At 45.1% G+C, this 22,480-nt stretch overlaps 1 protein-coding gene across 8 annotated transcripts in view; it reads left to right on the forward strand.

Moving 5' to 3' along the window:
* The window catches only part of Znf536 (zinc finger protein 536), a 456,162-nt gene that overhangs the window by 48,963 nt on the left and 384,719 nt on the right, over positions 1–22,480 (forward strand). For all 8 annotated transcript variants that reach the window (XM_069998524.1, XM_069998529.1, XM_069998526.1 and 5 more), the window contains one exon: positions 12,404–12,472. The gene's annotated coding sequence lies outside the window, so the exon portion shown is untranslated. The remainder of the gene's footprint in view (positions 1–12,403; positions 12,473–22,480) is intronic.

The raw sequence follows: 22,480 nt of genomic DNA on the forward strand, positions 1-22,480 counted from the left end.
TGTCTCATGCCTATAATCCTAGCTATACAGCAGGCTGAGATCTGAGAATTGAGGTTTGAAGCCAGTGTGGGCAGAAAAGTCCATGAGACTCTTAATTCCTATTAACAAGCAGAGTCACAAGTGCAGCTGGGATCAAGTGGTAGAGCACCAGCCTCTAAACCTCTATTCACAGGTAAAGGACAGCACCCAGGCCTCAAGTTCAAGCCCTGGTACTGGTGCACAGGTGTGTGCATGCACACACACACACATCATTGTACCATATAAATATAATTCAAGCCACAAATAAAAAGCCACGCTGGCAATTCTTCACCACTTCTGAGTATTTGCTATTTTTTTTCTGGAATTTTCTAGTAGCCACATTGAAACTTTAAGCAGAAAGCAGTTGAAATTGACTTTAGGAGTATATTTTGTTCAACTCAGTATATCCATAAAGTATTATCATTTCAACATGTCAGAAAATGTAAAGAATTTCTAATGAGAATGAGGCAGAGAGGTACATGTCTCAGAGCCTAGAATTTGGGAGGCTGAGATGGCTGAGAGGGCTGGGAGTTCAAGACCAGCTTGGGTTACCTATTGGGAACCTGTCCTTCTTCTTCTCCTCCCAGTGAATATTCATGCCTGTTCCAAATCTGTTTGCACTGTGGACTGGCCACAGTGCTCAGTAGCCACTTGGGCCTGTTGGCTACCCATCTGGTTAGCGTAGTGCCAAGTACAAGATGAATGGCTAGGAAAGTATGAATGAGGCACCAAGAATGAATAGTTTCATGAGCAGATTTTTTTTTTTTCTGAATGGCAGCATGATCTACAGTTGAAAGGTGGGATGGAAAGCATTCTGGGCTTGCTGGCGAGTTACTTCCTCTGTCATCAAAGACATCTGGGATCTTTGATGATTGGACAAACCATTCTGTGTGAAAGAGGACATATTTCTGGCTTACATGGTCTACTTTAAAAAAAAAACGCCTTAAGATTTGTATGGAGCAGGGTGCCCCATAGCTCATGCCTGTCACCCTACCTACTCAAGAAGCTGAGATCTGAGGACTGTGGTTCAAAACCAGCCTGGAAAGTTCATGAGTCTCTTAACTCCAATGAACCAGCAAAAAGCTGGAAGTGGAAGTCTGGTTCAAATGTAGAGTGAAAATCCTGAGCAAAAAAGCTTAGAGACAGCTTCCAGGCCCTGAGTTCAAGTTTTAGGATGGGCACAACAAAACACTTGTTTACAGATGTTTTTCTTCGTACCTCTCTATTGCTGGAAGTCAGAATTGCCTTGAATTTGTCAGCTTGTCCCATCGAACTGATGCATATGTGTGTGTGTGTCTGTGTGTGTATGCGCACACGCACATGCGCGTGCATGTGCTCACATGTCTGCATTTCCATCAATGGGGTCAGGTTGGGCAAAGTTGGGTAAAGTTGGGTAAAGTGAGCCTGGGTATCCATCAGAAGAAACAAGCACTGGAGTGTGCTTCCCCCTGGATGCCCACAGGTTTTGGGGAGCCCTCAGCATAGTCCCTTGATGTGGGTGCTCCAGAGCCTGCTGGGAACTGAGTGCTTTTAACCCTACCACAGGGCTGGGGTGCATTCTCTTCTTCCACCCAGTCCTGAGTGAGAAGTACTGCTTCTTTGGGGGTGATGGCAAGTGCAGGCTAGAAGGTGCGGCTTCAGGTTGCCAGTGTTCCTGACTCAGAACTGGACAGAGCTCCCAGACAAGCTTTTGGGATGACCCAGGGGTACGGCTCAGGGGTTTTGGTTCTCCATGCAAGACTGATCTCTCTTCCCTCTCCTCTAATTTCCCTTCCCCTCCCTTCTCCCCCTCTCCTCCTTTCCTCTCCCCATCTCCTCTTTTCCTCTCCCCTTCTCTTCTTTCCCCTCTCTTCCCCTCTCTTCTCCTCCCCTCCCCTCTTCTCCCCTCTCCACACCTGCCCTTCTTTCTCCTCCCCCCCTTTTTCCTCCTCTCTCCTCTCCTCTCTCTCCTCTCCCCTTCTTTTCTCTTATGCCAATCCTGGGGCTTGAACTTAAGGCCTAGACACTCTTCATGAGCTTTTTTTTTTTTTTTTTTTTGCAAATTAGTGTTCTACCACCTGAACCACAGCTCCACTTCTGGCTTTTTGGAGATGTGTCCCATAGAATTTCTTGCCTAGGCTGGCTTAGAATGGTGATCATCAGATCTTAGCCTCCTGAGTAGCTAGGATGAAGGGCATGAGGTCCTGGAAACCCTCTCCCCCTCTTCCCCCCCGCCCCTGCACCAGGCGGGATCTCTTAAACCTTGAGTGTCTTCCTTTACCCCCTACATCCAGTTACTCATTGATAAATGCACATGAGCTCAGCTCCTGTCTCATAGGACTGCTGGGAGGCCAGGCAGGAGAATTCTTGAACTCCCAGGGCTGGACACTGTCCCTTAGCTTCTTTCATTCAAGGCTGGTGCACTATCACTTGACCCATGGCTCTATTTCTGGCTTTTTTTGTGTGTGTGGTTCATTGAAGATAAGAATCTCATTGGCTTTCTTGCTCAGGCTGGCTTTAAACAGTGAGCCTCAGTTCTCAACCTCCTGACTGGCTAGGATTACAACTATGCGTGTGAACTCTTGTGGTTAAATACCCAAGGAATGTTAGATGCTACTTTTTTTTTTAAGTTCTGGAATGGTTTGCCAATGAGTGAATCTCTTCAGAAGGATTGCACATGTGCAGGCATGCATGTGTCTGCATGTGTGCAAATAAATGATCATCACTTCCTGAACTGTATTTGTTTAATGGCTCAGTATTCTCATTTCTTGTCTCATCAGTTTGGGCTGAATCACCAGCAAGCCTGCCCCCCTCCTTTTTCTCTCTCCACTTTCCTCTTTCCCTTTCCCCATCTGTGGGGTTGTTTAGACTATGAATTAATTGTAGGTGAAGAAACTTGCAAGCCATCATCAAAGCCAAGAAACTTCAAAAGGACGAGGTGGGATCAGGCTACCTGCGTGGCCCTGGCATGGAACGCTTGGTAACTGTGGTGTGTTGAAGGTAGTGGCCGGGTTTTCCATGTCAAGTGTTTCAGATTGTCACAGGTAGTTCAAAGACAAAACACAACAAGACACAAAATCTGTCCCCCCAACCAGCCCCCCCAAAACAACCAAAACAAAAAAAAAAGAAAAAAATACTCCCCCAAAACAAACCAACAAAAAAAAAAAACCAAAACAAAAACCAATGCAAAAAGAAAGAAAGAAAAACAAAAAGAAAAACCAAGCAAACAATAAAAATTACAAACTTTGTCAATCTGGGTGAGACTTTTTATCTTTTGCTAGCAAGCCAGTGTGCAACACATCACATAAAGATGAACTTAGAAATTCTTGGCAAGGGTTAATAATCAATGTAGATCTCCTAACAAAAAACCGATGCTGTCTCTTTATACCAGGAAAGTTTTTTTTTTTTCCCTTAACTGTCAGTGAAGCAGTACTAATTATTACCCCAGTGTAAATGAGGTCATTTCCTATTAAAAGAACAAAATGCTCGGCTTCGCCTTGCCAATTCATACCAACTTTTTTTTTCCACACATACTCAGCTTTTTCGGGTTTTTTCCCCCCCACTCTTTAAAATTTTTTTTTCTGATAAAATCCATTCATTTGTATTAGAAAAGTGTAAAGTGTTCACAATAATAGTTGTCTATGATTAACCAGATGAGCTTTTGTAATGTGTGGGTTGTTTGGATACCATGTGTTCGCTATAGAACAATTAGGCAGCTGAATGAGTCTTTAAAACAATCAGATACTTTTTATCTCCCTGCAAAAAAAAAAAAAAAAAAAAAAAAAAAGGAAAATAATACATTCCTTGCATGGGTACTGTTAAAAAAAAAGTAGACTCATTGAGTGCCAGTTACTAGGAAAACTTTGAGATCTAGGTTGATTAAGGACAACCAAATATCTTGTCTTCTTCATGTTTTCATTTTTTTAAAATGCAAGCCAAAAAAAAAAAAAGATTTAAGGAATATGGGAACAAACAAAGGGTAATTGTTTTAGCCCAGATGTTGCTTTTTGCACAACAAGCAGGTTACAATGTTCCCACAGAGCTGATGAGCCCAATCAGGGAAATGATTAAAAATTGATTTTGTCCCTGTAATTACAGTGTGTAAACTACTTAGCTTGGATTGCAAAGGAAGTGATTTTCTAATTACGTATATACTCTGGTGTCTAATGATTGGTTTTTTGAAGTAATGAAGAGAGAGCAGTAACGACTCCTTGGTGTTCTGTTGTTTAAGAAAAGACCATCTTTAGAGTAAGCAGGAACAGACAAAGAGTTTAAATTGAATTTCCAACACTGTGAACAAACGTGCACATGGGTTTGTTTATTAAAGAGACAGGGGCGTAATTTGATTGGCTCTGGGGCAGCCTGGTCTCATTTATTTATTTATTTATTGTCATACGAAAAGCATGTTAAAAATAAATACATACACCGGGCTGGCAAGTGAATAGGCGGGTGCCTGGTATTTGTTTCCTTTTTTTTTTTTTTTTTTTAAATTTAAAATCATTCCATTGCCTGAGCTGATGAGCCTGAGCCAGGATCTCAGGTTTCTAGAAGCGTCTGCTGTCTGCCTATCCTAAAAGCATCTAGATTGATGAAGTATCAAATAACTTCTCCATCCAAATTACCTTCGTGATAAATAAAGGAACAGGCTTCTTGTGGAAGCCTGCGTGGGCAGGATGGAGAGCTTTTCAACTGTCCTTTGTGGGGCTGGCTGTGATGTTGGGGTGATAGTTATCACCACCTGTCCCCATGCAGGTGAACACATACAGGTTCACACATATATGGATGCCCAGTTTGCATGGGTACAGGCACATACTCACCCAGATGGCTGGTATCTATGTGTGTGTGTGTGTGTGTGTGTGTGTGTGTGTGTGTGTGTGTGTAGGGAGGGTTGGGTGGGATCTGGGGCACAATGGGACAGTGGGAGGACTTGGCAGGAGAGGACCGATGAACTTTGGAACAAGCTGGTTGAGTTTTTGGAGTTCATCACTTGCTTGGAGATGTTCCCGTGGACTGCAGTTCGATAAGGGTGAAGCTGGAGTTCTGGCTAATCAGAAGGCTGAGATCTGAGGATTGCAGTTCGCAACGAGCTTAGTCAGGAAAGGCTGTGTGTGTGAGATTCATCTCCCATTACCACAAAAAAAAAAAAAAAAAAAGAAAAGAAAAGAAAAAAGTCAGAAGTGGAGTGAAAAAGCTCAGGAACAGGGCTCAGGTTCTGAGTTCAAGCCCCAGTACTGGTACAAAAAAGAAAAGAGAAGAAGAAGAAGAAGAAGAAGAAGAAGAAGAAGAAGAAGAAGAAGAAGAAGAAGAAGAAGAAGAAGAAGAAGAAGAAGAGGAGGAGGAGGAGGGGGAGGGGGGAGGGGGGAGGGGGAGGGGGGAGGGGGGAGGGGGAGGGGGAGGAGGAGGAGGAGGAGGAGGAGGAGGAGGAGGAGGAGGAGGAGGAGGAGGAGGAGGAGGAGGAGGAGGAGGAGGAGGAGGAGGAGGAGAAGAAGAAAATGGTGCAGGTTTTAATAAGTTCTTGTTTCTTTGGAATGGAGAATATTGAGCTCTGGGCTGTAAGAACTTAGCACCTGGGTGGGTCAGTTCTCTATGAAGCCAGTGCCCCAGGCTCCATAGAACTGGTGTGTGTGTCCCACAACCCTAAAGCCATGGTGACTTAGGAGCTGGGGATAGGGGCGTCCAGAGGCATCTCTAGTGTGTGTCTCATCTTTCCCTGAAGACCAAGTGGCTGGCCTCTTACCCAGAATGCTTCTTTCCTGGCCTTCTTGTTTAATGCTGGGATGGAGATGGGTTCCCTGACCCGTTGCTGAGCTCCATTCCTGCTTCTCAGTGGCCAGTTCCTGCTCATGATGCTCTAGGCCTCTGAGTGCTCTGCTTCCTTCCTGCCTCTCCCCTCCATCCTCCAAAGTCCTTCTCCCTCCCTCTCCCCTTGCCTCTTTCTCCCTTCCAGACTTCATCTGCTCCGTCCTCTTTCTGTCTGTTCCCATACAGTCTGACCTCCAGTCCTATCTCCTTCTTATCATCCCTAGCCTTCCCTTTGCCTTTCCATTTTTTGTTTTTGCTGGTCCTGGGACTTGAACTCAAGGCCTGGGTGGTGCTGTCCCTGAGCTTTTTTTTTTTTTTTTTTTTGCTCAAGGCTAGTGCTGTACACTTGATCCACAGCACCACTTTTGTTTTTTTTCTGAGTACTTTACTGGAGATAGGACCCACGGACTTTCCTGTCCTGACTGGCTTCAAACTGTGATCCTCAGGTCGCAGCCTCCCGAGTCACCACTGGTACCTGGCTCTGCCTTTCCAGTTTTCTGCTTTCTCTGTCTCTGTCTGTCTGTCTGTCTCTGTCTTTCTGTCTCTCTGTCTCTCTCTCTGTCTCTGTCTCTTCTCTCTCTCTCTTCCTTGCATCCTTCTATCCTCATTCCCTCCTTTCTTTCTTCCCTTGCATCAATTCCTCTGATGTCCTCAGCGGATCTCTGCCCAAGGTGGGAGAGGGAAGCTTGGAGTCCCCTCTGGTCCTCTGTGGGTCCCCAGGGTTGCTTAAACTGCCTGTGTGACCTCTAAGTTGTCATGGCCCTGACTGAGATGGTGTGCAGTCAGGAGGAGGAGGCGGCACCTCGCTGGCTGGGGCTAGGCTCTGGATGTCAGCCTCCTTCCAGCAAGGACCCAGCAGTGTTGATCTCTCCATTCGCACATAACTTCCTCCATGTAGGCCTTTGGGGGCGGGTCTGGGAAGCTGGGCTGTCTCTACTTAGTCCTGCTGGGCTGCCAGTCCTGGGACAACTCAGGAAGGAGGGTCTAGCCCCCGTCAGGAGCCTCTTGGCCTTCCCCTCGTTCTGCACTGGTGTCGGTGCAGGGCCAGCCTGGGGCGTCCATTCCGCAGGACCCATCATGAGCAGGGGTGAGCCCATGGCGGCCTCTTCCCTGCCTGTGGCATTCCGAGGAAGGAGGGTGTAGGGGTCGTGGGGTCACTGGACCTCCTTTTTCATTAGAGTCCTTATTACCCTGCTCTCTCTCCTTTCTGCCCGAGGCCTCTGGTCTCAGAGCTCTCCATGGCTTTCTTTCTGGCCCCCACTTGCCAGAGGAATTCGTGAAGTGTTCTAGATTGGAGAGCGATGCTCCCCTTTTCCCTGCTTTACCCTTACCCCTGTAGGTTTTTGACACAGGACCATCCTGTGTGGCCCAAGCTGGCCCAGAACCCTCCTCCTAATTGCTAGATTACAGGCATGTGCTGCCACACTCGGCTCTCTATCTCCTACTTGGTGAAGTGGAAGCCATTCAGTCGCACTTCCTCTGGGCCCTCCCATCCCCTCTTCCCACAGGCTGGATTCCTCCAAGCCCCGCCTCCTCCAGATCAAGTGCTCTGGGCATGAATGCTGAGTCCCTGGTGCTGCTTGAGCTTTGATCTGATTTTCTGGTCTCTGCTGGTTTGTAATCTGCTTCCTGATACCTTCCTCTGTTGAATTGGTAGCTGTACCACACAGAGTAGGTGGGGTCCCTCTTCTGGGTGGGGTCCTTGTGTCTCTCCTCCCTGTGGGGTCCTTGTGTATGGCAGGAACAAGGGTAGACCTCCATATCTTGGACTGCCTTGGGGTTTTCTCCGAATGTAAGTTAGTTACAGTCAAAGAATAACACTTTTTTCCCCCCCTCAGTGTGTGGAGTTTGAACTCAGAGCCTGGGCGCTGTCCTTGAACTCTTCAGCTCAAGGCTAGTGCTCTACCACTTTGAGCCATGGCGCCACTTCCGGGTTCCTGGTGGTTCATTGGAGATAAGAGTCTCACTAGACATTCTTGCCTGGGCTGGCTTGGAGCCATGGTCTTCAGATCTCAGCCTCCTGAGTAGCTAGGATGACAGGTGTGAGCCACTGGTGCCTGGCTAGAGAGTTTCTGGTTGTGGGGCCTGAACTCTGGGCCTGGGCACTGTCCCTCAGCTCTTCAGCTCAAGGCTAGCACTCTACCACTTGAGCCACAGCGCCACTTCTGGATTTTTTCTTTTTGCTTATGTGGTGCTGGGGAATTGAACCCAGGGCCTCATGCATTGCAAGGCAAGCGCTCTACCACTGAGCCACCTTCCCAGCACCTGGTGCCTGGCTAGAATAAGTAAAAAAAAAAATCTCTTCAATGAAAGCAGAATTATTGTGTCAATTTAGCCAGCCTTGCCTGCTACAGGCTAACGGCCATGACAGCAGCTACCAGTAGCCCTTTCCAAGTGAGAGGGACTCAGAAGGGCAAAGACACAATACCCTCAGCTTCTGTTCCTGTGGTTCCAGACAAACTTTTACCTGGACAACCTTCAGGCCGGAACTCTGGGGTGGCTTGGCTCAGTCACCTGAGGAGAGAGTCCTCAGCACTTAACTCACCCAGCCAGTGGCCAGGAGGCTCAAGCAGAGCCTTGATCTAGAATACAGAACCCAAGGATAGTCAGGTGCTGGTAGCAAGTGCCTGTAATTCCAGCTACTCAGGAGGCTGAGATTTGAGAGCCAAGATTTGAAGTTAGCCTGGGCAGCAGAGTCCGTGTGACTCTTACTTCCAATGAACTAGCAAAAAACCAGAAGTGGAGCTGTAGTTTAAGTGCTAGAGCACTAGCTTTGGAGCAAAAAGCCCCAGGATTCACACACACACACACACACACACACACACACACACACACACACACACACACACACACACACACACACACACACACAGAGGCTTGTGTTCATCACTTCCTGGCAGAGATATTAGGAGCCAGAGATATGGTGATCAATGATGCAGCATGGAGGACAAGTTGTGGGACTTCCTTGGGAAAGTCTTTCCCTCCCTCCCCGCTTCTCCTGTCATGGACATTTCTCAGACTTCTAAGTGAGCATCCCCTGGAAGCCTCCTTGAGTCTTGCAAGTCACAAGCCTGGATAGAAACATCTCAGCTTTTGTCTCCCTTGCCTTCCCTCCCTAAACCTAAGGAGAACGGTGAAGAAAACAGAGAAATGTGCAGAGCCAGCTTTGGCCAGAGCAGCGTAGCTCAGAGCTCAGTTGCAACCCTGACAAGGAGAGCACTGGGTGTGTGTGTTTCCTTCTTAGATTAATTAAATTACTATTATTATTATTACTATTACTACTATTAATTGTGTGTTGTGTATGCGCCAGTACTAGGACTTGAACTCAGAGCCTAGGTGTTGTGTCCCTTAGCTTGTTAGCTTAAGGCTGATGTCCTGCAATTTGAACCACATCTCCCTTTCCAGCCTTTTGCTAGTGCGTTGGAGATAAGAGTTCCATGAACTTTTGCGCTTGAGCTGCCTTTCCCAGATCTCAACCTCTTCAGTAGCTAGGAGTATAGGCATCAGCTGCCAGGGTCTTGCTATTTTATTTTAGTTTGTTATTTCATTTCATTTCAATTTATTTACTTATTTAGCACCTTTACTGGGGTTTGAACTCAGAGACTGGCTGCTATCCCTTAGCTTTTTTACATTCAAGGCTGTTGTTCTACCTCTTAAGCCATAGGTCCACGTCTGGCTTTTTACTGGTTAATTGTAGATCAATTCGCTGGGATTTGTCTGCCCAGGCTGGCTTTAAGCAATGATTCTCAGATTTCAGCCTCCTGAGTAGCTAGAATTACAGGTGTGAGCCACTTACACTCAGTTATATTCTTAGCTTTTTAATGTGGAGTGAGCAAACAAAACAGAAAAGATAGTCAGATGGGAAAGGGGGGTGGATGGAGAGAGAGAGAGAAAGAGAGAGAAAGAGAGAGAGAGGATTTCATTCCTTATCGCACTGAACAATGCATCCTTATTGAGATGTCAACTTTTGCTTTATGTCCAAAGACAGGCAGGTAGAAATTTATTCACAAGGAACAACATTTATGTTCCATTCGGAGCCAGCACTTCTAGCCTGAGATCAGCAAACACCATTTTGATGGCCAGGAATCAAATCTTGGAGGGATGAGGTGTTCAAGTCAGTGTTTTGGCTCCCTTCGGCTGAGGCCCCCCGTTCAGATCCCCACAATGCATCCTGTGATTTTTTAATTTGTGGATACACCTTTCAGAATCTATGTGAATTCCACTTTTCTGATCTGAAGGTCTAACTTCAAGTTCAGTAAAAACCTGTCTTATCTGGAAGAGACTGTTGCTTGTCCTCTAAAACCCCTCCATCTTACCATGGCTAATGAATGAAGTCATAGGTTGCATTGGGGAAAGGGGTTGGCCTTGTCCACCCAGCAATGCTATGGATGGGTCTTACTGGACTTTGTCTCACTGGCACATGAAGTGAAGTCATCAATATGGGACAGATGGCATTTATATCATACCATAAAGAATAGAAACATCTTCCTGGATATATTCTCCAGGTCTGAGTTCAGGAAGGCTTAGTTGGAGGCAAATTCTGGTTTGGATCTACTCAGTACTTTCCAGCCATCAAATAGGCCTGGCCTGTTGAAATAGGTGGATGAGGCAGGAGCCAGTGGCTCACACCTGTAATCTCAGCCATTCAGGAGGCTGTGATCTGATGCTCTCAGTTCAAAGCCAGCCTGGGCAGGAAGGCTTATGAGAATCTTTATTTCCAGTGAACCAGCAAAAAGTTAGGAGTGGAGGTGTGGCTCGCCTTGAGCGATAAAAGTGAAAGGGAACAGCAGCTAGGCTCTGATTTTAAGGCCTAGTCCTGGCACAAAAATAAAAGAAATTTGAGTGGATGTTATGTTAAGTGAAGTAAGTCAGGCTCAGAGAGACAAAGGCTTATGTTTTATCTCATATGTGAAAATTAGATCTCAATGATTTATTTTAGTTTTTGGTAGGTCATGGGGCATGAACTCCGGGCCTGGGCGCTGTCCCTGAGCTCTTTCACTCAAGGCTACACTCTACCACTTTGAGCCACAGCTCCACTTCCAGTTTTCTGGTGGCTCATTGGAAATAAAATTCTCATGGGCTTTCCTTCCCAGGCTAGCTCTGAACTGTGATCCTCAGATTATAGCCTCCTGAGTAGCTAGGATGACAGGCATGAGCCATCAGCACTGGGCAGAGCTCAGTTATAAACATATACCGGGCTGTATGCATGTAGACACAAACAAATCGACTGAAGTGTACTATTCACAGGGGAGGATTCCCGTGGCGTAACTCCTTTGAATGACTAACAGTTTAACAAAACGAATACCAAGAAGCTGAAATGTACTGCTAGGAGTGTGCGTCGGGGAGAATGACAAAGTTGGGGGGGGGATGGATGGATGAGTGGAGAGAGGAAGGGTGGGCGAATACAGTCATCATATTCAATGTACATACAGTATGTGGAAATGGAAGCAGGTGACGAGGGGAGGGGAGGGGGGAAGAGATGGGGGAGAACGATGGAAGGGGCGACACTGATCAGGATGCGTTGTGCTCACAAACGGACATGTTGAATGGAAATCCCTTTGTACAACTAGTTAAAGGTAATTAATTTCGTTTTAAAAAGAAAGAAATTTGGGTGTGATTTTGTTTAACAGTAGAGTGCTCCATAAATCAGGAAGGCAACAAGAACTCATAAGTATTTTCTATACTTCTTCTGGGCAGGAAGTGAGACCCTAAAAATAACCAGTGCAATAAGAGGAGCTGTGGCTCAAGTGTTAGAGCACCAGCTGAGAGAGAGAGAGAGAGAGAGAGACAGAGACAGAGACAGCGACAGAGACAGAGACAGAGACAGAGCGCTAAGAGCTAGCACCCAGGCCCTGGTACAAGTCCCAGTCTCAGTCCCCAAAACAAAACAAACCACACATTTTTAAAAAGCACAAAAAGGCTGTTGTTCAGCAGTCGTGTACCTGTCCTAGTAAGTGTAAGATCCTGAGTTCAAACCTTATTACTGCTACAAAAAAAGGGAAGGGGCAGGGGTTCATCCAAGCCATTACCTGACAATCTCTTTTCTAGAAAATTGTGGAAGCACCATTCCCTTATCTTTTGCAGATGGCAGTCTCCCCCCATCCCCCCCATCCCCCCATCCCCCCCATCCCCCCCCGCCCCCCATGAGCAAGTGTGGCTCATCACAGCTAAAGCTGTGCAGTTGCATGTTGGGTAGAAACAGTCAGGGCTGTTTCATAGTTTTCGGCTCTCCTCCGATCCAGTTAATCGTTTGTTGGAGTCAGGTGTCCATGGCTCACCCCTGTCATCCTAGCTACTCAGGAGGCTGAGATCTGAGGATCATAGTTCAAAGCCAGCCTCGGCAGGAAAGTTCGTGTGATTCTTATCTCCAATAAAGCACTAGAAAACCATAAGTGGTGCTGTGACTCAAGCAGTCAGCATAGGGACAGCGCCCAGGCCCAGAGTTCAAGCCCTACGACCGACAAAAAAAAAAAAAAAAAAAAAAGAAAAGAAAAGAAAAAGAAAAAGAAAAGACAAAGATTGTTTCCTCGGATGAATGTCATTTGTCTCTGTGAAGTCTAACATGTCTGATGTGCTGAATTTCTAACAAGTCTTCTTTTTCCAGTTCTGGATCATCACGGCAATAAGAAGTCTCTCCATTCAAGACTGAGCTTTGGCGCTTTAACACCTCCAGGTAAGGACCTTTGCTTTGGAGGAACTGTGGCTTGTGGAAGTGTTGTCTGCCTCTTAGTCTGGGGGGTGTTTAGGTTGCCATTTTATCTATCTATCTATCTATCTATCTATCTATCTATCTATCTATCTATCTATCTATCTATCTATCTATTTTTGAAGTTGCAAGTCCCTTGGCCGCTAGGTTAAAAATCCTCCCAGATCTTCCGGCTTTTTTTTTTTTTTCTTTTTTGCTTATGTGGTGCTGAGGAATTGAACCCAGGGCCTCATGCATGCAAGGCAAGCGCTCTACCACTGAGCCTCCTTCCCAGCCCCTCCTCCCAGATTTTTCTTGTACTCTGAATGTTAAGGTCCAAGGTGGAGAGAATTCTAGACTCATGGGTATCTGGGAAGATGTCTAGGGTCCAGCTCTTCCAGGTGAGATAAATTAAGTTGTTGAAGCTGGGTGTGGTGACTCATGCCTGTAATCCCTGCTTACTCAGGAGGTTGAGATCTAAGATCTGAGGGATCCTGGTTTTGAAGCCAGCCTGGGCAGACTCTTATCAGTAGTGAACCAGCAAAAAGGCAAAAGTAAAGATAGGGCTTTAAGTGGTAGAGTACCAGACTTGAACAAAAAAGTCAAACAAGTATGTGAGAACCTGAGTTCAAACCTCAGTACCCCCTGCTCCGCTCCCCCCTACAAACATACAGAAGTAAGCTATTGAGACATGCTCCCAAGGGTCACACTGGGGCCACCAATGGGGCTAACCTTTGCAAGGCTGACTTTGGCGTGATATCTTGAGTCACTGTCACCAAATAGATACCACAGAACCACAGCCAGTGAACCTAGCCCAAGGCTAGGTAACTTCAGGCAAATGCGGTGGCATTTGTGACCCAGCCGGCTTGACGCAGCCTTTGGACACATCTGTTTCCAGGCGAATCTTTGTATGACAACTCCATCAGACTTTAGATCACAAACTTAAAACCCAGAAGAAAGGGCAGGCCAGCCCTGACTATTTCCACTGGCCTCCGCCCCATCCCAGGCTGCCCTGATTATCTGAAGATCTAATTAGTTCTGCCCACGTGTCTCCTAGATCACGCCCTCAACCAGAGAAATTGATAGTAGAACGACACACTCTGAAATTAATTTTATATTGTACCGAATTATCTATTTTGTTTTTATTGTCAGAAAAGTGCTGACTTGTGATTTTGTGTGTGTGTGTGTGTGTGTGTGTGTGTGTGTGTGTGTGTGTGTGTGTGTATTACTGACCGTGGATTACTTTTATTTTGGTTTTTACACAGTGGTTATATTAGAAATTTGCTGTTTTATTCTTACCTTCTTAGTAAAAAAAAAAATCCTTTTATCACACAATGGGTAATTTATATCCATTACCAGGCCTTTCAATCCTTTTCAGAGCGGCTGTCAGCGCCGTTGGCACTGTAATGATTAATGTGATCTAATAATAGTGTGTCATTATATTACCTTAGTAAAACATGTACCAACATCCTATTCGGATCTACCAAATTCATAGCTTCCTATAATATTTTTGTTGAAAGACAGGATTACTATTTTTCAAAGCTGATTTCCCCCCACCCCTTAACATATTTAATGAAATTCACGATTCTTTGCCTTGGTAATCTGGAGCTTGTGATTGGGCTGGGTGGGTTGGGTGAATTTTACATCTGTCGTTGTGACGTGAAAGGCGAGCCTGCACAGACCCAGCGATTGGCTAGGGAGACTGTTTCAGGTATTTTATTTAATTTTTTTAAAAATTGTGCCCAGGTTGTCTCTTGAAGCCCAATAAATACAAATAAATAAATAAATAAAGCCGCGTACTGGTAGCTCACCCCTGTCACCCTAGCTACTCAAGAGGCTGAGATCTGAGAATCCTGGTTTGAAGCCAGCTTGGGCAGGAAGGTCCATGAGACTCTTCGTCTCTGAGGAACCAGCAGAAAGCTGGAAGTAGAGGTATGGCTCAAGTGGCAGAGAGCCAACCTCAAGTTAAAAAAGCTAAAGGGAGCAGCATCCAGGCCCTGAGTTCAAGCCCCAGTATTGGCACATACGCACAAACACACACACACACAGTTGTTGCATTTCTAGTCTTTTTGTTTTAGATCTAAAGCAAAAGACTACATAATTTGGCTCAAAGATCTATCTATATTTTACATAGATCTATCTATCTATCTATCTATCTATCTATCTATCTATCTATCTATCTATCTATCTATCCATCCATAGATATATCTATCAACCATAGATAGATACAGATATCTATATCTATATCTAGATATCTAGATACTCTTTTTTATATAGACTCATCTTCAATGAACCAACACAAGTTGGAAGTAGAACTGTGGCTCAAGTGGTAGAGATACATATCTATCTATATATGTGTGTGTGTATATATATATATATGGATATATATCAGATATATCTATCTATCTCTATGTCTCTAGTATGTATGTATGCATGTATGTATGTATATGTGTATGTGTATGTGTGTGTATATGTATGTATGTATGTATGTATGTATGTATGTAAGCTATCTAATTTTTTTCCATCCTGGAGCCTGGGCACTGTCCCTGAGCCTCTTGTGCTCAAGGCTAGCACTCTACCACTTGAGTCACTTCTTACTTTTTCTGAGCAGCTGATTGGAGATAAGAATCTCATAGACTTCTCTGCCCAGGCTGCCTTCAAAATATACTCCTCAGATCTCAGCCTCCTGAGTAGCTAGGATGACAGGTGTGAGCCAATAGTTTGTCTTTTCCCTGTCATCTGCCTCAGCCTGCTGGCAGAGAGGAGTGTGGCAGAGCAGGGGAGGCTGGATGGACAGCCTTCCATGGTTCCCTTCCTTCCTATCCTGCCGTGCTGGCCCAGCCTATAGGGCATTCTTGATGGCTGATCTGGGTCACTCTGCAGCAGGACACTGTCCATCCCTAACATCTATCTGTTTGAGCTGTGTGATGCCATGAATACCCCCTCTGTCTCCCATTTATACAACCTATATGTGTCAGAAATTGCCACCTGTCCCCTGGGGGCCCAGTCAGCCCTTATTAGAGAACCAGGAATAAGAAATATCACATAATAGCCAGGTAGATATGTCTGAGAGCTGACCCGTGGGACTAAAGGAAGTGCCACACATTCCTGGGCTTCTTATACAGCTCAGGCTTTGGGAAAGGGGAAGTGTGGTTTAAGGTACACTTTCTCTTCCTCCTCCCTTCCCTCCCCCACCCCTTTCCCCCTCTCCTCTTCTTTACCCTTCACTCCACCCCCTCCTCTCTCTCCTTTATCCTCCTCCTTCTTCCTCTTTTCTCCTCCTTTTTCTTCTTCTTCTTCCTCCTCTTCCTTTCTCCTTCCTCCTCCTCTCCTCTGTCCTCCTCCTCTTCCTCCTTTTTCCTCCTCCTTCTTTCTCTTTCTTCTCCTCCTCTTCATCTTCCTTCCTTTCTTCTTCCTGACTTTTTGCTGATTAATTGGAGATTGTCTCATAGACTTTCCTCCTGGGGCTGGCTTTGAACCACAACCCTCACATCTAAGACTTTTGAATAGCTGGGATTACAGGCGTGAGTCACTTGTGCCCGGCCAATTGTCTTTCTCCTTTCTCCCTCTTCCTCTGTCTATGGCGCCTGTCCTGAGTGAGGCCCTGTATCTTAGATTCTTCCACTTAAACGCCATTATAATCATGCTCATGACTGATAGCATTGCACCTTTTCAAAGGGCTTTCAAATCTGTGTCAACCACGAATGACATTATTGTAGCACTGAGGAGATGTATTCAAACAATGACACTCCAAGCCAAGTGGGCAGGCTTGGCTTTCTATCCTGGTGCTTTTGTGATGTGGTTTTAAAGACCGTGCCGCAGCTCTGACATTCTCAGAAAGCTTCAGCAGAAAAATAAATGGGAAGAAACAGGTTTTGCCCTTAACATCACTTAGCTTTAAAAGTAGCTTCAAGGGACTTGAGGCTTTGGGCTTCTTAGGACTGGAAGGTAGAGGAGGGAAGAGAGGAAAGGGTGCTGAGTATAGGGAGAAGAAGGATAAGAGGGGAGGGACGGGGAGAGAGAGAAAGAGAAGGAAAGAAGCAAGACATAGAGGGGACAATAGCGAAGAAGAGAGAGAAAGAGGATAAGAGGAAGAAGGAGGAGGAAGGACAGAGTGGGGAGAGAGAGGGAAAAAGAAAACGAGAAGAGAAAAAGAAGGAGTGAGAAGGAAAGAGAAAGGAAGAAAGGGAGGGAGAGATTGAGGGAGAAGAAAAGAGGAAGAGAGACAAGAAGCGAGAGAGGATGAGAGAGAAAAGAGGGGACAAGAGAGAGGAAGAAGGTATGAGAGAGGGGGACAGAGAGGGAGAGGAGGGGAGAAAGAGAGGAAGAGGGAGGGAGAGGAATAGATAGAAAGAGAAGGGAAGAAGAAGGAAGAAGAAAGAAAAAGAGTGAGCGAGAAAGGGGAGAGAGAAGGAAAGGGAGAGAGGGTGAAAGGAGAGAGAGGGAAGGGTGAAGGAAAAGAAGAGAGAGCCTTGTTTTAGCTTCAGAACAAAAATTACTACTGCAACATTGGCTCGAAATATGCAATCAACTGAAATCAAGGGAAGTATTTTGAATACAAAATTTATATTGAAATACTTGAATCTTGATACGTGTGCACCCACATACATGTATATATTTAAATCAAGGATAGAGCAAATGAGAAATAAAGCTTTTTGTCATAAAAATATTGCCGACAGTTTTTATCCTCAGATGATTCTGTCACATTGGAACAAATTTTTTTTTGGTACCATGAACATTTTCCATCTGAGACACTCTCTTTTTTTTTTTTTTAAATGATCTTTGATGATTCTAACAAATGAGCAAATGGATCTAATTTGCCTTGGCGTTGAGAAGATTTTTTTAATACATCGTGGTACTTGGTGTAGAGAGTATTTTGGTAGTCCACTATGTTACCAATTTCTGGTCTGTCTCCCTCATTGTATATAACCCGATAATTGGAGACATCTTTATGGATTTTTTCCCCCAGTGTTATTTCCCTAGTCCTTAGAACGATGATTCAATAAGGGTTCTCAATAGGGAGTGGGTGGCTGAGTGGAAGGATGGATAGATAAATGAACAGATGTACGGATAGATGGGTGGATGGATGGATGTGTTATGAAGTCAGCCATTAGAAGAGGCCACACACAAAGAGTACAGCCAATTGAACATCTTTATTAGCCTGCCAGTGACTACATGGGGTCAGCGAGTCCCAAGTGTAGTACCTAGACCCCTTTCAGGGCTGCTTTTATGCAAAAATTTACATCCTTGTTTGCTCAGGGGATGAAGGTCCCTAACAGTTCTCTCCTGCAGGTGCAAGCCAAGTAGGAAGTTTCAGAAGCCAAGCACAGCATTGATCACAGAACTGAGTGACCCTTACTAGGATCCATTTCTATGACCCGCTACTTAAGAACATAAACAGAACAGTGGGAACATATAGCTTTAAATGTCAAACCATAAGGAACTAGTCTCACGGATGGGGGTGCAGTCCTATCTTTAAGATGAGGTCACAAAAACAAAATGGAATTATAGAAGCTAAGGGTAGACTCTAGGACCGTGAGGTTTAATGAGCTATATTACAGATGGATGGACAGATGGATGATGGGTGAATAGATGAATGAGTGGATGGATAGACAGATGGACAGATACATGGATAACTGATTGAGTGGATGGATGGATGGATGGATGGATGGATAGTTTTATGAATAAATGAGGGTAGGTGGATGGATAGATAGATAGATAGATAGATGGACAAATGTATAGATAGATGGGTGGGTAGGCAAGTAGGCAGATGGATGATGGGCCAATGGATAGATGGGTGGGCAGATAGATGGTTTAAGGTATAGGTGGATAATAGATCAGTGGATGAATGAATTGGTGGAAAGATGGATAAATGGGTTGGTGGATGGATAAATAAGTGTGAAGGGGGATAAATGGATAATGGATTGGATAGATGAGTGGCTAGGTGTATACATGGATAGATGGATGAGTAGATCATGGATGTATATATGAGTGGGTGGGTAGTTGAGCAGATAGATGGGTGAATGGATGGATGAGTGGATGGGTTGACACACACATGGGTGGGTGTAGATGAGTATATGGATAGGTAGTTTGGTAGGAAGATGGATGAATGGAAAGGAGTATGGAGAGTTGGGTGGGTGGATGGATGAATGGGTAGATAGATGGATGGATTGATAGGTACATGGACAGACAGATGAATTGGATGGTGAGATAGACGTATAGGTGAGAGGATGGAACCATGGCCAGCTGGCTGTATGGGTGGATGAGTGGATGCATGCATGTATGGATAGATGAATGAATGTGTAGATAGAAGAAAGAACAGATGAATAGACAGGTGGGTGAGTGAATGGATGAATGAATGAATGGTGGATGGAGGGGTTGATGGATGAATGAATGAATGGGTAGATGTGTGGGTGGAGAGAGGAATGAATGGATGGATGCACGGATGGATAAATGAGTGGATGTATGCATGGATGGATAGATTGATGAGTAGATTGACAAAAGGATGGGTGAATAAATGGATGGGTAGATGGATATATGAATGGGTGAATAGATGTATGTGTAGGTGTATGGACAGGTAGATATATGGGTGGGATAGATGAGTGCATGGGATGATATATGTGGATGGATGGGTGTCTACCTGGATGGGTACATGCGTGGATGAATGAATACATGATAGGTAAATGGGTGGTGAGTGGGTGGATAGGTAAATGGGCGGGTGGGTGGTGAGTGGATGGATAGGTGGATTGTATTTAAAACTCTTTCACCATCTCTTCATCCTTTGGTCTCCCAAACATTTCTTTACCTGACAATGGCCACATACAACCAAGCATTCTTGTCTCCTTTCCAATCCAATTTTTTTAAAAATAGAAAAATGTAAGTCTAGAGTAGGCAATCTTTGTAAGCTGAAAGCCAATTTATTAAAAAAAAGTGTATTTTAATATCTCTCAGAGATGCTGAGTGCTAGTAGCTCACGCCTGTCACTGTAGCTACTGAAGAGCCTGAGGATGAGCTCTGAGGATCATGATTGGAAGCCAGCCTGGGCAGGAAAGTTCATGAGTCTCTTTATCTCTAATAAACCACCAAAAAAAAAAAAAAAAAAGCTTGAAGTAGAGCTGTGGATCAAGTGGTAGAGTGCTAGCCTTGAGAAAAAAAAAAGCTCAGGGGCAGTGCCCTGGCCCTGAGCTCAAGCCCCAGGACTGGCACAAAACACATACTAACAACAACAACAAAATAGAACTGGTGCTGAGGAGGATCTGTGTCCATGTTCTTGACTTTGAAATGATGGTTCAATGTGAACATCATGGCAGTATGAAGGAGAGAAGAAAAAGAGAAATACCTTTGTTGTTATTCTGACTCTTCCAAGCTATCACAAGTGTGTGGGCTCCAGAATCAAATTTCCTGGGTTTGAACCCAGGCTCCATTGCTCAGGAATGAACATATGTGTGCACCTTCATGGTTACACCTGTATGTTGAGAAGGACACTGACAGTGCCCCCATGACACGTCTAGTTGACACACTTGCTCAGTCAATGAGTGCTGCTGCTTTAAAGAATTTTATTTTAGGGCTGGGAAGGTGGCTCAGTGGTAGAACACTTGCCGTGCATGCCTGAGGCCCTGGATTTGATTCCTCAGCACCACATAAGCAAAAAGAAAAAAGCCGGAAGTGGCACTGAGGCTCAAGTGGTAGAGCGCTAGCCTTGAGCTGAAGAGCTGAGGGACAGCGCCCAGACCCAGAGTTCAGACCCTACGACCAGACCCCCCCCCTCCAAAAAAAAAGAATTTTATTTTATTTTATTGGTCTTTTTTTTTTTTTTTTAAATTGGTCCTGGGGCTTGAATTCAAGGCCTCAGCACTGGTCCTGAGTTTCTTTCTTTTCTTTTTCTTTTTTTTTTTGCTCAAGGCTAGCTCTCTACCATTTGAGTCAAAGCTCCACCTCTGGCTTTTTGCTGGTTAACTGGAGATAATAGTCTCAGCCCTGGGCTGGCTTTTAACTTCGATCCTCTTATCTCAGCCTCCTATGTTACCCAGATTACAGGCCACGATGCCCAGCATGCTCATAAAAAAAAAAAGTTCCTTCAGTTTTATTCAAGAATAATGAAAATATAGGCCATTTCTGTATATTAGTAGCTCCTCTTCCCCTCCCCCAGGCCCTTACAAGGGCTGCAAACCCTAAGAGGTTGCTTGGCATGTGGTTTTCCCCCTCAGTGTCCCCAGGGACTCTTTGTTAGTAAGTTCAGAGGCTGTCAGAAAGGGTGATGAGTTTTTCCAACAGTTTTCCCCATCCATTTTCTCTATAAAGCAACACCGTTGACAGACCACTGGGGACTTGGGATTTGAGTGGTGTTTGGGGAGCATGCTCCTCCATGAAAGCCACGTGGTCCTCGTGGGTAGGATGCTTGATCTCTTCCTTCCTTCCTTCCTTCCTTCCTTCCTTCCTTCCTTCCTTCCTTCCTTCCTTCCTTCCTTCCTTCCCTCCCTTCCTCCCTCCCTCCCTTCCTTCCTTGCTGCCTTGCTTCCTTGCTTCCTTCCTCTTTCTTTTCTCTTTCTCTCTACCTCTTTCTTTTTTTCTTTCTCTCCCTCCCTCCCTTTCTCCCTTCCTCCCTTCTTTCCTTCCCTCCCTCCCCCCCCTCTCTTGCTTGCTTACTCGCTCGCTTGCTTGCTTTCTTGCCTTCTTACTTTATTTTCTTTTTTGCTGGTCCTGGGTCTTGAACTCAGGTCCTGGGTACTGTCCCTTAGCTCTTTCACTCAAGGCTGGCACTCTACCACTTGAGTCACAGCTCCACTTCTAGCTTTTCAGTGGTTCATTGAAAATAAGAGTCTCACACACTTTCCTGCTCAGGCTGGCTTCGAACCATGATCCTCAGATCTCAGCCTTTTAAGTTGCTAGGATGGTAGGCGTGAGCCATGGGTACCTGCTCCCACCCCCAAAACAAAGGTTGCTCTTCAAAGGGAAAAGGACACCTATAACTTGGCTTGTCTGTCCCCTGTAGCAAGTTAGTTTGCTTTGCGTCACGGCCTTATTTTTTTTATTTTTTATTTTTAGCCTCCACTGCAATGTAATGTTTTGCTTTGGGTTTATTATGTATGCAAGTTATCTTGCTAATAAATTACACGTGCAAATGTACTGCTAGTCAGCGACAACATATAATTAAACTCACCCTGGTAATCATTGAGCTTTTCTGTCCTGACAAGATGGCTGAGCACTTCTTCATGAAGGAGACACGTGAGGGTCTGGGTGGTCTAACTGACTGCCCAGCCTTGGTCTGTGGGGCTCCCCAGTGTACTCCAGCATGCAGACAAGCTTCCTCCAGAGAGCATGCATGGGGTGGAGGGCTGGGCTGTGAAATCAGAGAAGCTACTATCATTGTGTCTATGTCCAGATGAAGTCTGGCTTCACACTAGCTTGTCTGGCAAAGTCAGGTGAGTTTGGCTTCCAAATCTCTTTTTGTTTTTGTCCAGTACTATGATTTGAATTCAGGACCTCACTCTTGTTTGACTTGCTTGCCTGGTGCTCTACCACTTGAGCCATGCCTCCAATCTGTTTTTTTGGTTATTTTAGAAATGGTGTCTTGACTTAGCTTTGAATTGTGATCCTCTGAATCTCAGCTTCCTGAGTAGAGTTATAGTCTTAGAAATATCATTATTTGCCTGTGAGCCCCCCTTTTTGTTATTAGTTGAACTGTTTGTTGTGACTTGAACTGAGGGCCTGGGCACTGCTCAAGGCTACCTTTCTGAGCCCCAGCTCCACTTCTGATTTTTAAGTATATAATTAGAGATAAGAGTCTCATGATCTTTCATGCCTGGGCTGGTTTTGAACAGCAATCCTCAGATCTCAGCCTCCTGAGTAGCTGGACTTATAGGCATAAGCCACCAGTGACTGGCATAGCCCTATCCCCAATACCCTTCCATTCAATTTCTTCTTCTCGGGGTGTTTACTGTGGCAGGATAGGTCACCAGTGGCTTGAGTTCATGTACAGCATGCTGCTTGTTTTTA

This window comes from Dipodomys merriami, unplaced genomic scaffold (assembly GCF_024711535.1).
Source record: "Dipodomys merriami isolate MVZ:Mamm:240054 unplaced genomic scaffold, mDipMer1.0.p SCAF_52, whole genome shotgun sequence".
NCBI classification, from domain to species: Eukaryota; Metazoa; Chordata; class Mammalia; order Rodentia; family Heteromyidae; genus Dipodomys; species Dipodomys merriami.